Source organism: Chrysochloris asiatica, unplaced genomic scaffold (genome assembly GCF_000296735.1).
Source record: "Chrysochloris asiatica unplaced genomic scaffold, ChrAsi1.0 scaffold00019, whole genome shotgun sequence".
Lineage (NCBI taxonomy): Eukaryota > Metazoa > Chordata > Mammalia > Afrosoricida > Chrysochloridae > Chrysochloris > Chrysochloris asiatica.
In genome coordinates, this window is record NW_006408537.1 from 10,312,117 (window position 1) to 10,325,414 (window position 13,298).

The following is a 13,298-nucleotide window of genomic DNA, read 5'->3' on the forward strand; positions in this document are numbered from 1 at the left end:
GTTTGTTGTACTATGATGGTTTGTATGCTGTCGTCATACTGGAAAATACTGGAAACTATGCCATTGGTATTTAAATACAAGCAGGGTCATCCATGGTAGCCAGGTTTTAATTAAGTTTCCAGAATAACAAAGACTAGGAAGAAGGAGAAACAGACTGCTTTTGAATGCTTGTTGTTGTTGTTGTTGTTAAGTGCCTTCGAGTCGGAGCCGACCCATAGCGACCCTGTACAGGGTTTCCGAGGCTTAGCCACTGAAAATCATATGAATAGCAGTGAAACACTTTAAGATAGCACCAGGATATTGAACATTGCAACATTATGAATGACACCAAAATACTCAGACTTAATGCTGAAAAATGAGTACCTCAGGTTGGAAGGCACTCAAAATCCAACTATGGAAGAGCTTACTCCTCAAATTAGAGTTGATCATGATGACTCAAATTGAACAAACCTTTCAGGACCTTCATTTGCTGATGGATCACAAATCAAAATAAGGAGAAATAACTGTAAACATCCATTAATAATCAAAACATGGAATGTACAAAGTATGAATCTAGGAAAACTGGAATGTTCAAAAATGAAATGGAACATAAAGATCAATATCCAAGGCATTAGTGAGTGGAAATGGACTAGTATTGACATCTGACAATCATGTGGTTTACTAAGCCATGACATGCATCAGCAAAAGGACTTATCAAGGTCTATCTTGAAGTATAATGCTATCCGTGTTTCAATAATATCCATACGCCTACAAGGAAAACCAGTTAATACTACTACTATTCAAATTTATAGACCAGCTACAAAAGCCAGTGATGATGAAATTGAAGAATTTTACCAAATTCTTTTATCTGAAATTGATCAAACATACAATCAAGGTGTATTGGTAATTACTGATGATTAGAATGCAAAGACTGGAAACAAATGGGAAGGATCAGTAAGTTGGAAAATATGGCCTTGGTGACAGAAATGATACTTGAGATTGCATGATAGAATTTTGCTGACCAATGACTTATTCATTGCAAATATCTTTTAAAGCAACATTAAAAACAACTATACACATGGACCTCACCAGATAGAATACACAAAAATCAACTTGACTATATCTGTGGAAAGAGACTATGGAAAAATTCAATATCATCAACCAAAAAAAAAGTCTGGGACACATTTGTGGAACAGATCATTAATTGCTTATAAGAAAGTTCAGGTTGAAACTGAAGAAAGTTAAACAATTCTACAAGAGCCAAAATATGACCAAAACATATCCCACCTGAATTTAGACCATTTCAAGAACAGATTTAATGCATTAGACACTACTGACCGACTACCAGAAGACTTATGGGATTACATCAAGAACATCAGACAAGAGAGCAAAAGGTCATTATGAAAGAAGGAAAAGGCCAAAATGGATGTCAGAAGAGACTCTGAAACTTTCTCTCCATCATAGAGATGCTAAAGCAAATGGAAATAACGAGGAGGTAAAAGAGATGAAAAGAAAATTTCAAAGGGCAGCATGAGAAGACAAAGTCAAGTATTATATTGAAATGTGCAAATAAATACCTGCAGTTAGAAAACCAAAAGGGAAGAACACACTCAGTATTTCTCAGGCCTGAAAGAACTGAAGAAAAAAGTCAAGCCTTGACTTCCAATAATGAAGGATTCTATGGACAAAATATTGAATGATGCAGAAAGCATCAAAAGAAGATGGAAAGTTTGTCTACACGGTCACTGTACTAAACAGTAATGGTTGAAGTTCAACCATTTCAAGCGGTAGCATATGATCAAGAGTCAAGTGTACTGAAGGAAGAAGTCCAAGGTGCACTGAAGGCATTCACAAAGAATAAGATTTGGGAATTGATAGAATACAAACTGAAATCTTTCAACAAATTGATGCAATACTATAGGCACTCACTCATCTATGGCAAGAAATTTGAAAGACAGTTGTCTGGCCAACTGATTGGAAGAGATCCATATTTGTGCCCATTCCAAAGAGAGGTGATTCAAAAGAATGTGAAAATCATTAGACAATATCATTAATCACAGACAATTAAAACTGTGCTAAAGAGAGTTTAAAACTGACTGCAACAGTACATTGACAAGGAACTACCAGAGGGTCATGCCTGTTTCAGATGAGGACATGTTATCCTGAATACTAAGGAGCATTTTGGCTGTACTTCTTCCAACACAGATTTGTTTGTTCTTCTGGAATTCCATGGTTCTTTCAATATTCTTCTAGACCACCAGAACTCAAATGCATCAATTCTTCTGCAATCTTCCTTATTCATTGTTCAACTATCACATGCATGAGGCTATTGAAAATGCTATGGCTTGGGTCAGGCACTCCTTAGTCCTCAAAGTTACATTCTTGCTCTTAAACACTTTGAAGATTTCTTGTGCAGCAGCTTTGCCTAAGGCAATACATCCTCTGATTACCTGATTGCTGTTTCCATAAGTATTGATTGTGGACCCAAGCAAAATGAAGTATTTACCAACTTTAAACTTTTCTCCATTTATCATATTGTTATTTATTGGTCCACTTGTGAGGATTTTCATTTTCTTTACTTTGAGTTGCAATCTATACTGAAGGCTAAGATTTTTGATCTTCATCAGTAAGTATTTTAAGTCCCCTTTGCTTTCAGAAAGCAAGGTTGTATCATCTGCATATCATAGGTTTCTAATGAGTCATTCAGCTTCTCAAATTATTTTGTCAACATAGAGTACGAATGGTGAAAAAATACAACCGTGGCACACACCTTTCCTGACTTTAAACCATTCAGTATCCCATTGTTCAGTTTCAACCACTGGTCTAATGGTTGGTCTATGTCCAGGTTCCTCAGAAGCAAAATTAAGAACAGATTTAATGCATTAGACACTACTGTTTGAATATCTGTTTTGGAATACCTGTTCTTCATAATGTTATTCATAGCTCATCATGATCCACAAAGTCAAAAGCCTTTGCATACTCAATAAAGCACAAGTAAACATCATTATGGTATTCTCTGCTTTCAGTCAAGATCCATCTGATATCAGCAGCTATAGCTCTCATTCCACGTCCTCTTCTGAGTCCAGCTTGAGTTTCTGGCAGTTCCCTGTGAATGTACTGTTATAGCTGTTTTTGAATTATCTTCAGCAAAGTTTTACTTGCATATGATCTTAATGATATAGTTCTATTATTTCTGCATTCCATTGGGTCACCTCACTTTGAATGGTCACAATATGGATCTCTTCCAATCAGTTGGCCAGGTAGCTGGCTTCCAAATTTCTTGGCATAGATGTGAGTGCATCCAATACAGCATCAATTTTTTGAAAGACTTCAACTTTTCTTCTGGCAATTCCTGGAGCCTTGTATTTTTTTGCCAATATCTTCAGTTAAACTTGGACTTCTTCCTTCAGTACCATCAGTTCTTAATCACATGCTACCTAATAAAATATTTGAACACTGACCATTTATTTTAGTACAGTGACTCTGTGTAGACCTTCTATCTTCTTTTGATGCTTTCGGCATTATTCAATACTTTGCCTGTGGAATCCTTCATTGTTGCAAGTTGAGGCTTGAATTATTTTCTTTAGCTTTTTCAGCTTGAGAAATGCTAAGCATGTTTTTCCCTTTTAGTTTTCTAACTCCAGGACTTTGCACATGTCATTATAATACTTGACTTTGTATTCTTTAGGTGTCCTTTGTATTCTTGAGGTGTCTTGAGGTGTTCAGCTCTTTTAATTCCTCATTTCTTTAGTTACTTTAACATCTCTAACCTGAAGAGCAAGTGTCAGAGTCTCTTCTGGCATCCATTTTTCTCTTTTCTTTCTTTCTTTTCTTTTAAATGACCTTTTGTTTTCTTACTATATGGTGTTCTTGATGTCACCTCACAACTCTTCTTGTCTTAGGTCATTATTGTCTAAGGCATCAAATCTGTTATTGAGATGGTCTCTAAATTTTGGTTTAGGTATAGGTTTTGGTCATATTTTAGGTTTCATGGACTTGTTTTAATTTTCTTCATCTTTACCCTGTGGGCAATTGATGGTCTGTTCCAAAGTCTACCCTTATCCTTGTTTTGGCTGATGATATTGAGCTTTTCCATCATCTCTTTCCACAGATGTAGTCAATTTGATTCCTATATATTATGTTGTTTAAAAAAGGTATTTGTAACAAATATGTCATTGGTCTTGCAAAATTCTATCATGCATTCTTCAGCATAATTTCTATCACCTAGCCCATATTTTCCAACAATTGATCCTTCCTCTTTGTTTCCAATCTTTGCATTCCAGTCACCTGTAATTATCAATACATCTTGGTTGCATGTTGGATCAATTTCAGACTGAATAAGTTGATAGAATTCTTCAATTTCATCATCACTGGCCTTTGTTGGTGTGTAGATTTGAATAATGATATTAACTGGTCTTCCTTGTAGGCATTTGGATATTATTCTATTATCAACATCATTATATTTGAAGATATAGCTTTTATATATGCATTTACTTGAGTCTAAAATCCTACATACTTCAGTCATATACTGGCTTTACCAATTATTATCAGTGAGACCTTAGTCAAGGCACTTAACTTCCCTAAATCCCATTTTCTAATCTGTGAAATAGGGGTAATAATGGTGTTTATTTTATATAATCATTCGGATGATATGACTTTACAAATAAAGAATTTAGCACAATGAATAGCACATAAGAAATCCTAAATTATTGAAGCAAATACTCCTATTAGGAGGTCTTTCTGAACTTTTATGAATTTATTCAGCTCTTATTACAGAAAGAAGCAAAAGAAAGTATTTCAATGGCTTATTATGCCTATTTTGTAAACATATTCTATGAAACTAATACACATTCTCTTAGACAATTATACAATTTTTAGAGAAAACACTCTTGTAATTCACCATTAAAACATTGTCATAAACATCAATAAAAATTCTCTGATCTATTAAAACATTTATGGCATTCTCCCCACTTTTTAGAATTACAAATAGAAAAGTGTTAATGGCATATTGTTTATACCTGGAAAATAGTAAAAGTCTTTTAGTGAGTCTGCAAAAGATAGTGACGAGAGGGAATAAGTCTCATACTTATATTGAATATCCTAGTGTTTTCCTGATCATTTAAATGCATAAATCATATGAGTTTTTTGAAAATGCAATTTATATGAAAATGTAATTTCTAGACATTCAGCAGTCCATTCACAAGAAAAAGAGAAAACAGTTGTCATAAATCCAAAAAAATGCAATCTTGACTATCAAAAATAAAATAGTTTTTCTGTAGGTACAATAGACAACTTATTATTATACATTTTGAGTTTTTTTTAAAGATTCATATTTTGTTTCAGAAGCAGACTATTATTTTGATTGACTGCTTTGTGTTTTAAAACCAATGTTGTCATTAGCAAAGAAGTGTACCAAGTTATGTAAGCATAAACAAAATCACTTATATTTGAACACCTCAGGAATTTTCTCAAGTCATTTATATAATATAGAGATATTTTTTCTTTGATGCTATGATATTTTAACTATAAATACAAAGGTATAATTGTTCTTGGGTGACAATTTTTAAATTAATGGTAAAGCTAAATTCTTAATCCCTCAATTTCTGAGTATTTTTTAATATTTCCCTTGTGATTATCTGGGTTACCTCTTTTTGCTCATTGATCACAGAGAGAATCTTCTAAGTATTCCTCCCTGTACTCCATGTGCAAGTGCCTGCTACTTGATGGTATTTTCAAACAAACAAACAAATAAACAAACACATTTTAGATATTTTAGAGAATCATCCTCACTTACAATCTTGTTCTTCGAAATATCCTTCTCCTTAGTGTAATTGAGGGGGTAGAGGTGACGAGTAGTATAATTTCCAGTGTTACAGTCCATGTACAAGACCTGGGTTAGAAGCTCAGCTGATGTACCTCATGCACAGCCACCGCCTCTCTATAAGTGGATGTCTAAGTATTGTTATGATGCTGAGCAGATTTCAGCAAAGCTTCCAGACTAAGACTAAGAAGAAAGGTTTAGTGATCAATTTCCCTTAGTGGACCACAATGGTCTGATCTTGTTGTGCATGGTTCATCATGAGTTGGGGACCCATTCTATAGTAGCTAAGAACAACTAAGTTGTAGCCATTTTTATACCATATCTTCCCCACCCTCTCAACTGTGGCTATGATCAAGTGGATCATATTAAGACATCTGACTGAAACTAAGCCATCTTTTGACTCTTGTGGACTTGTGTTAGTTTTCTTCAGATTAGGTCTGTACTTGCACATGAGCAATTGATGGTCTGTTCCATAGTCTGCCCCTAGCCTTGTTTTGGCTGATTATATGGTGCTTTTCTCTAGTCTCTTCCCAAAGACGTAGTCAGTTTGATTTCTGTGTACTCCATCTGGTGAGGTCCATGTTTTTAGTCAATTTTTATGTTGTTTAAAGAAGGTATTTTCAATGAATGTCATTGGTTTTGCAAAATTCTATCATGCATTCTCCAGCATCATTTCTATCACTAAGCCCATATTTTCCAACTATTGATCCTTGCTCTTTGTTTCCAATTTTACAGTCCAATCACCAGTAGTTATCAATACATCTTGATTGCATGTTGGATCAATTTCAGACTGAAGAAATTGTTGAATTCTCCAATTTCATCATCACTGGCTTTAGTGGTTGGTGCACAGATTTAAGTAATAGTCTATCAACTGATCTTCCTTGTAGGTGTATAGATATTATCCTATCACAGACAGCATTATACTTCAAAATAGATTTTAAAATGTTCTTTTTGATGATGAATGCAACACTATTCCTCTTCAAATTGTCATGTCTTGCATGTTGCTGTTGTTGCTAATTGTTGTTTAGTCAGTTCTGATTCATAGTGACCCTATATAGGGTTTCTGAATAGCAGTTGGTGAGCTTGAACTGCCAACCTTGTGATTCACATTCCAGTGCTGATCCTACAGCACCACACCAAAAGTCCATGACTGGTATAGTAATTAATATGATTGTCAGATTCATAGTGGCCAATACCAGTCCGTTTAAGCTCACAAATGCCTAGGATAGTGATCATTATGCATCCCATTTCATTTTTGACAACTTCCATTTTTCCTAGATTCATTCTTTGTACATTCCATGTTTTTATTATTAAGGATGTTTGCAACTGTTTCTCTTCATTTTTACTTGTGTTCCACCAGCAAATGGAGGTCCTGACAGCTTTACTCAATTCATATAATCACAGTCATCTCTACTTATATGATATTATTTGATTTACATTGTTTACATTATTAAATTATATGATTTACAACTCTTCCTCAGTCATATTTTGAGTACCTTCCAACTTCAGGGACTCATCTTCCAGAACTATACTTGACAATCTTTGGGTTCCATTTATAATGTTTTAATTTTCCAGCTCTGTATCTGACAGTGTTCCTCTGCTACTCATAAGATTTTCAGTTGCTAAGCATTCAGAAGTAGTCCACCTTCTCCTTCCTAGTTTGTCTTAGTCTGGAAGCTTGGCTGAAACCTGGTCACTATTTACAATATCCAACCAAAATAAATAATTTGGTAATAAATCTAATCAGAGAGCAAATGACCTATACAAAGAGAACTTCAAAACATTAATACGAAAACAAAACAACACAAAAAAGAGCTGCAGAAATGGCAGAATATACCCTGTTCATTTATAGGAAGGCTTATAATTACGAAAATGTCAACACTTCCCAACGCAATCTTTACATATAATGCAATTTGTATCCAGATTCTAACATCATTCTTTAATGAGATGGAAAAACTGATCACTAACTTTATATGGAAAAGAAGGCGATCCCATATAAGTAAAACATTGTTTAAAAAGAAGAAAATAGTAAATATTTCATTTCACAATCTCAAAATTTAATACATAGTCATAGTATTCAAGACAGCCTGGTATTTGTGCAATGAAAGGCACATAAGTCAATGGCATAGAATTGAGAACCCAGAAATAGGTAAATCCAACTACTTATGGTGAGTTGATATTTGACAAAGGGTCAAAGACCATTAAATGTGGAAGAGAGAATTTCTTCAACAAATGGTGTTAGCCAAACTGGCAATCCATTTGCATAAAAAAGAAACAAGACCCATATCTCACACCATATCCAAAAATGAACTCAATGTGGATTACTAAATGTAAAGCTTAGATTTATAAAGATCAGCAGTGAAAAGTAGGGACAAACTTAGGGGCTCTATCAAACATAACTGAAAATCCATAGACAGCTGAAGACAAAATAGATGACTAGGACCGCCTACAAATTGGCTACATATGTTCATCAAAAGATTACTCCAAAAATGTAAAAACACAACCCAAAGACTGGGAAAAACTGTTTGGCAATGACAGATCAGACAAAGGACTACTCTCTAAAATTTATAGAATACTTCAATCAAAAGAAGACAAATAACCCAATTTAAAAATGGGCAAAGAACATGAACAGACTCTTCACCAAAGAAAACATTCAGGTAACCAACAACGTATGAAGAAATGTTCACGATTACTAGCAAATCAAAACAAAAAGAGATATCTTGCACCAGCATTAATAGCAAAGTTCAATAAAATAAAAAATACAACAAATGTTGGCAAGGGTGTGATGAGACTGGAACACTCCTACACTGCTGTTGAAACTGTAAAATGGTGAAACCACTGTGGAAAATAGTATAGTCCTTTCTCAGAAAGTTGGAAACAAATACTCTATGACCCAGCAATCCCTCTACTTTGTATATATCCTCAGGAACTAAGAGTGATGACACAAATAGATATATGCACACCAATGTTCATTACAGCACTATTCACAATAGCAAAAAGGTGGAGACAGCCCAATTGCCCATCAGAAGAAGAAAAGATAAACAAACTTTGGTGCATACACACAATGGAATACTGCTCAGTGCTAAAGAATAATGACGAATCTGTAACACACCTCACAACATGCATGAACCTGGAGGACATTATACTTAGTGAAATTAGTCAATCACAAAAGGACAAATATTGTATGAAACCACTGTTGTAAAAAGTTAAAAAAAAAAGTTAAAAGTTAATTAAATGTTTATTGCTAAATGAAACATTATATGATGGTTACAGGGAGCTGTACGGGAGGAAATTATTCAAGCACTAGAGGGTAGACACATGCTAGTATGGGTGATGCGGCAGGCAATATACAAGAGGATGGTTGGCAGAGGAAAGGTGAAAGTAGCAGGAAACACAGAGGAGTGTTCGAGTTCAGCGAATAGAGGTCAATAATGTAACTAATGGTACATGGACGGGATTGCAATCATTGTAATGAATAAAATAAACAGTTTGCTGAATGTAAAATTGATGATCTGCTCTGTAAACTTTCACTCAATTCACAATAAAAGGTTAAAAACAGACAAAAAAAAAAAAAAATCTAGTGCTGTTGGAAGGAACTGTGAAAATGCCTTTCAATGATTTTTAGTTTTTACCCTTTCATGGTCAACAAAACTACTACTTGATACACTTGTTTGCTTACATCAGGGGTGGGGAATGTCTAGCTAGCAAGCTGTATAAGGCCTTGGAGATCCTTTGGTCTGGCCCTGCCAAGGCAACCACAGTTCAAGCCATCACATTGTTGTTGTTAAGTACCGTGGAGTTGGTTCTGACTCATAGCGACCCTGTACAGAGTTTCCAAGGCTGTAAATCTTTACGGGAATAGATAGCCTCATCTTTCTCTTGCTGAACGGCTGGTAGGTTCTACCTGCCAACCTTGAGGTTAGCAGCCCGATTCATAACCACTACTCTATCAGAGCTCCTTCACATTTAGGGGTGAGTTAATTAAATATTTGACCAAATAAAGCAGGCTAAATTTTAAGTTGATAGTTTTGTATGACCCACAAATAATATAAATTTTGACAGAAAAAAGGTTACCCACCCCTGGCCTACATAATGACCTCGGACAGGTGCATCATGTTATGATTGTTCGCTACTCTGTCTCTTTAAGATTTTTCTGATCTTATCCATTATTTAAGCAGTTCTTCAGTTTTACAAATTGTTAAACGTCCTACTACTGGCCAAAAGGTTAGTGGTGACTCAAGTCCACTCAGAGGTGACTCGGAAGATAGATTTGGTGAGGCCGACTTGGAAAGCTCACAGCCTTGATACTCTATGACCATGTCCTACTTTGTACAAATAGGTTCATCATGAGTCAGAATCGACTGGAAGGCAGTTAATAACGATATTGACAATGCATTCTTTCCAGAGTTCTTTTGCTTATTTTCAAAGTCTTGATAAGAGAGGGCACACACACAGTTATTACTTTCTTCTAATACTTATATTTTTAGAATATGTTTTTAAATTTGCTCGACTAATATCTCTAATGTAATTTTGTTTATATTTATTTTAACATCAATTATTCATGAAAGATTCAAAGAGTCTTTTACAAGTTTGAGATATTAGAAAGCAGGATGGTGGCACTGAAAAACTAGCAAAGAAAGGAAACTGCTGGTGGGAAGTATTTTTTTATTTATACACTGTTGTTGTTAAGTGCTGTTGAGTCGGTTCCGACTCATAGCGACCCTGTACAGGGTTTCCAAGGGTGTAAATCTTTACGGGAATAGAAAGCCTCAGCTTTCTCCCGCGGAGCAGCTGGTAGTTTCGAACTGCTGACCTTAAGGTTCGCAGCCCGATTTGTAACCACTACGCTAGCAGAGCTCCTTTTATACACTGTATAAGCTTTAAATATTACTGTTGGTGATTGACTGTACTTTGTCAGCTATCACAACTGAAAATCCAACCTAAAGCTATATTAGTTCTCATTACTCTAAATAAAGCTGATAGCATCAGGTGATGCTGGTATACTTTCACTTTAAGTGCATTTTTGGTGGATCTGTAGTTGACAATGACAAATGAGCTCAGCTTAGGGCTCTTTTCATATGAATTGATCCATGCTAAAAAGACCAATATAGCTCTTATTGCAATATGTTGAGTGTCTAATAAACAATGGACAGATTTATGACAATCTAGTTACCTGAACTATTGTAATATACATTAGCCTTCTTTCTTTTTCTCTTTGTTGTCGATGTATTTAAGAATAAATATCATAGGTACTATAATGACTAATAACTGAACACATCTATGATAAAATTAGTATCGTTTTCTTCATTTAAAGAAGTTCCATATCACGTGATTTGGGGATTGGAGTCATAGTTGTAGTGCTTGAGATCAGTTCTGATAGAGCATAAGCAAGTTGCATGCATCAATTTGCTTCCATGACTCTAACAGAAGAAAAGGAACATTAGGAATAATTGATAGCGAAGGGATGAGAGAGATAAAAAGAGATGGACTGGGAAGAATTTAATGACTCTTTGTGGCTTTACATCTGTCACAGTTTTTGTGCTACATTAAAGTTTCATTATTTTCACATTTTGTGTTTTCATATTTTTCCATCCTCTTCTTTCTGCTAAATTTACCAAGTAATACAATGTAGATAATGGAGAGCTATTTCTGCAAATGTCATCAAATCTTTTACTGGAAATGAATAAAGTGTTTCACTGATGCATTTCCTCCAAAATACATTTTCAATTAGTGGTAGAGGATTTGTGTACAAAATATGCTCTTTATAAAATTACATAAAAATAGATCATAGTATTAAAATGAAAATCTGAAATCATGAATGTTTATATTTTTGTTCAATATCATTGGGTCAAATTGTTGTGTCAATCTGTTTTTACAAGGTTCATTTTCTTATAATATTTGGAGTTACCTAAAAATGCACAATACCTCAGCTCCTTGATATTTTACTTGCCACAGGAAACATTTTGATAATGATTTTTGTTAATTTCACCAATAGGTTAAATATATTTTATGTATGAATGTCTGAAAGTGTAATTGAAAGGATTTCCCTCGCCATGCATTATGATAATTACTATTTTGGATTTAATTCTTCATTCAAGGTTAAGAAAATAGCCATAATTCTATATCTTCCTAGCTCATCTTGTAACCTCTTGCAAGAACTTACATTTTGGGTGCCTTTGTTGACCTGAGTGGAAATGAAAAGATTTAATAGCTTGCCCTAGGCATGCATGTTCCCTTGAATCGTGGAGGAGGGTTATAATTCAAGATGCCATTACTTCAACCAAACACTAACCTGCTGGATCAGTGCTACAGAAAGACCCAGGGAAGGCAGGGCTCCATGTCTTCATTCACCATGTATTTATTACGCTCCTTATCTTGCCCTGTATACAACCATACTTAGCTCTAGGAATCATGTAAAATTGAGTACCTTCAGGTGCGTATAGTCTGTTTTATGCATCATTATTTCCCCCCTCCTTATCTGGCATAGAAAATAGATGTACATTAGTATATATGAGTACCACATGGTATATATTTACTTGTTTATATGAAGAGTGTCTACCATAGCACCAGGAGTCCTGGTATGGTGCTATAGGATAAGAACTAGACTTCTAACTGAAAAGTTGACAGTTCAAACCCAAACAGTGCTCCTATACAAGGTCACTATGAGTCGGAACTGATTCAATGGCACTTAGCACCACCAACAAACTTAGCACCAATTATACAACGGTGCCTGTTGTCAGTTTTAGTAGGGATGTAAAAATTCCCCAGACTCTGCCCTCTGTATTAGTGAACTGAATCAATACCTCATTTCTACTTATCCATGTGTTGTTGCATCAAAGATGGCGATCCAGCCTCATGGGACTAAGTAATGGAAAACTCTCTGATATTCTGGTTGGCAAATTAACTTGTTTCTATCAGGAAATAGTAGCAAATTAACATCATCACTTTTTCATGCATTGCATTTGGGAGTAACTTTGCATTTAGAGATTATTCTTTCATTTTTCTGGATTACGAAAATATGTTGTGTGCTTTTGATTCTGACTAATTTTGGTTCTGACTAGTTGTTGTTGTTGTCAGGTGCCATCGAGTCGGAACCGACTCATAGCGACCCCATGCACAGCAGAATGAAATAGTGTCTGATCCTGGTCCAACCTCACTACCACCGCCACACCTGAGTCCATCAATGGTGCCACCTGGCTGATCCTTTCTCAATGGGGGTCTTCCTCTTTTTCTCCGACCCTTCGTCTTACCAAGCATGATATCCTTCTCCAGTGACAGTTCCCTCCTGACAATATGTCCAAAGTATGAGAGATGAAGTTTAGCCATCTAAACTTCACTGGTAATGACCCTTTAAAATGTTTCTGAGAGTGGCTGGTTATAGGTCCAGTGCTTATCCTACAGCACCACATAGGGATTGGTACTGTTAGGTACTGTCTGTTGTTGTTGTTGTGTGCTGTGGAGTCGGTCCCAACTCATAGCGACCCTGTACAGGGTTTCC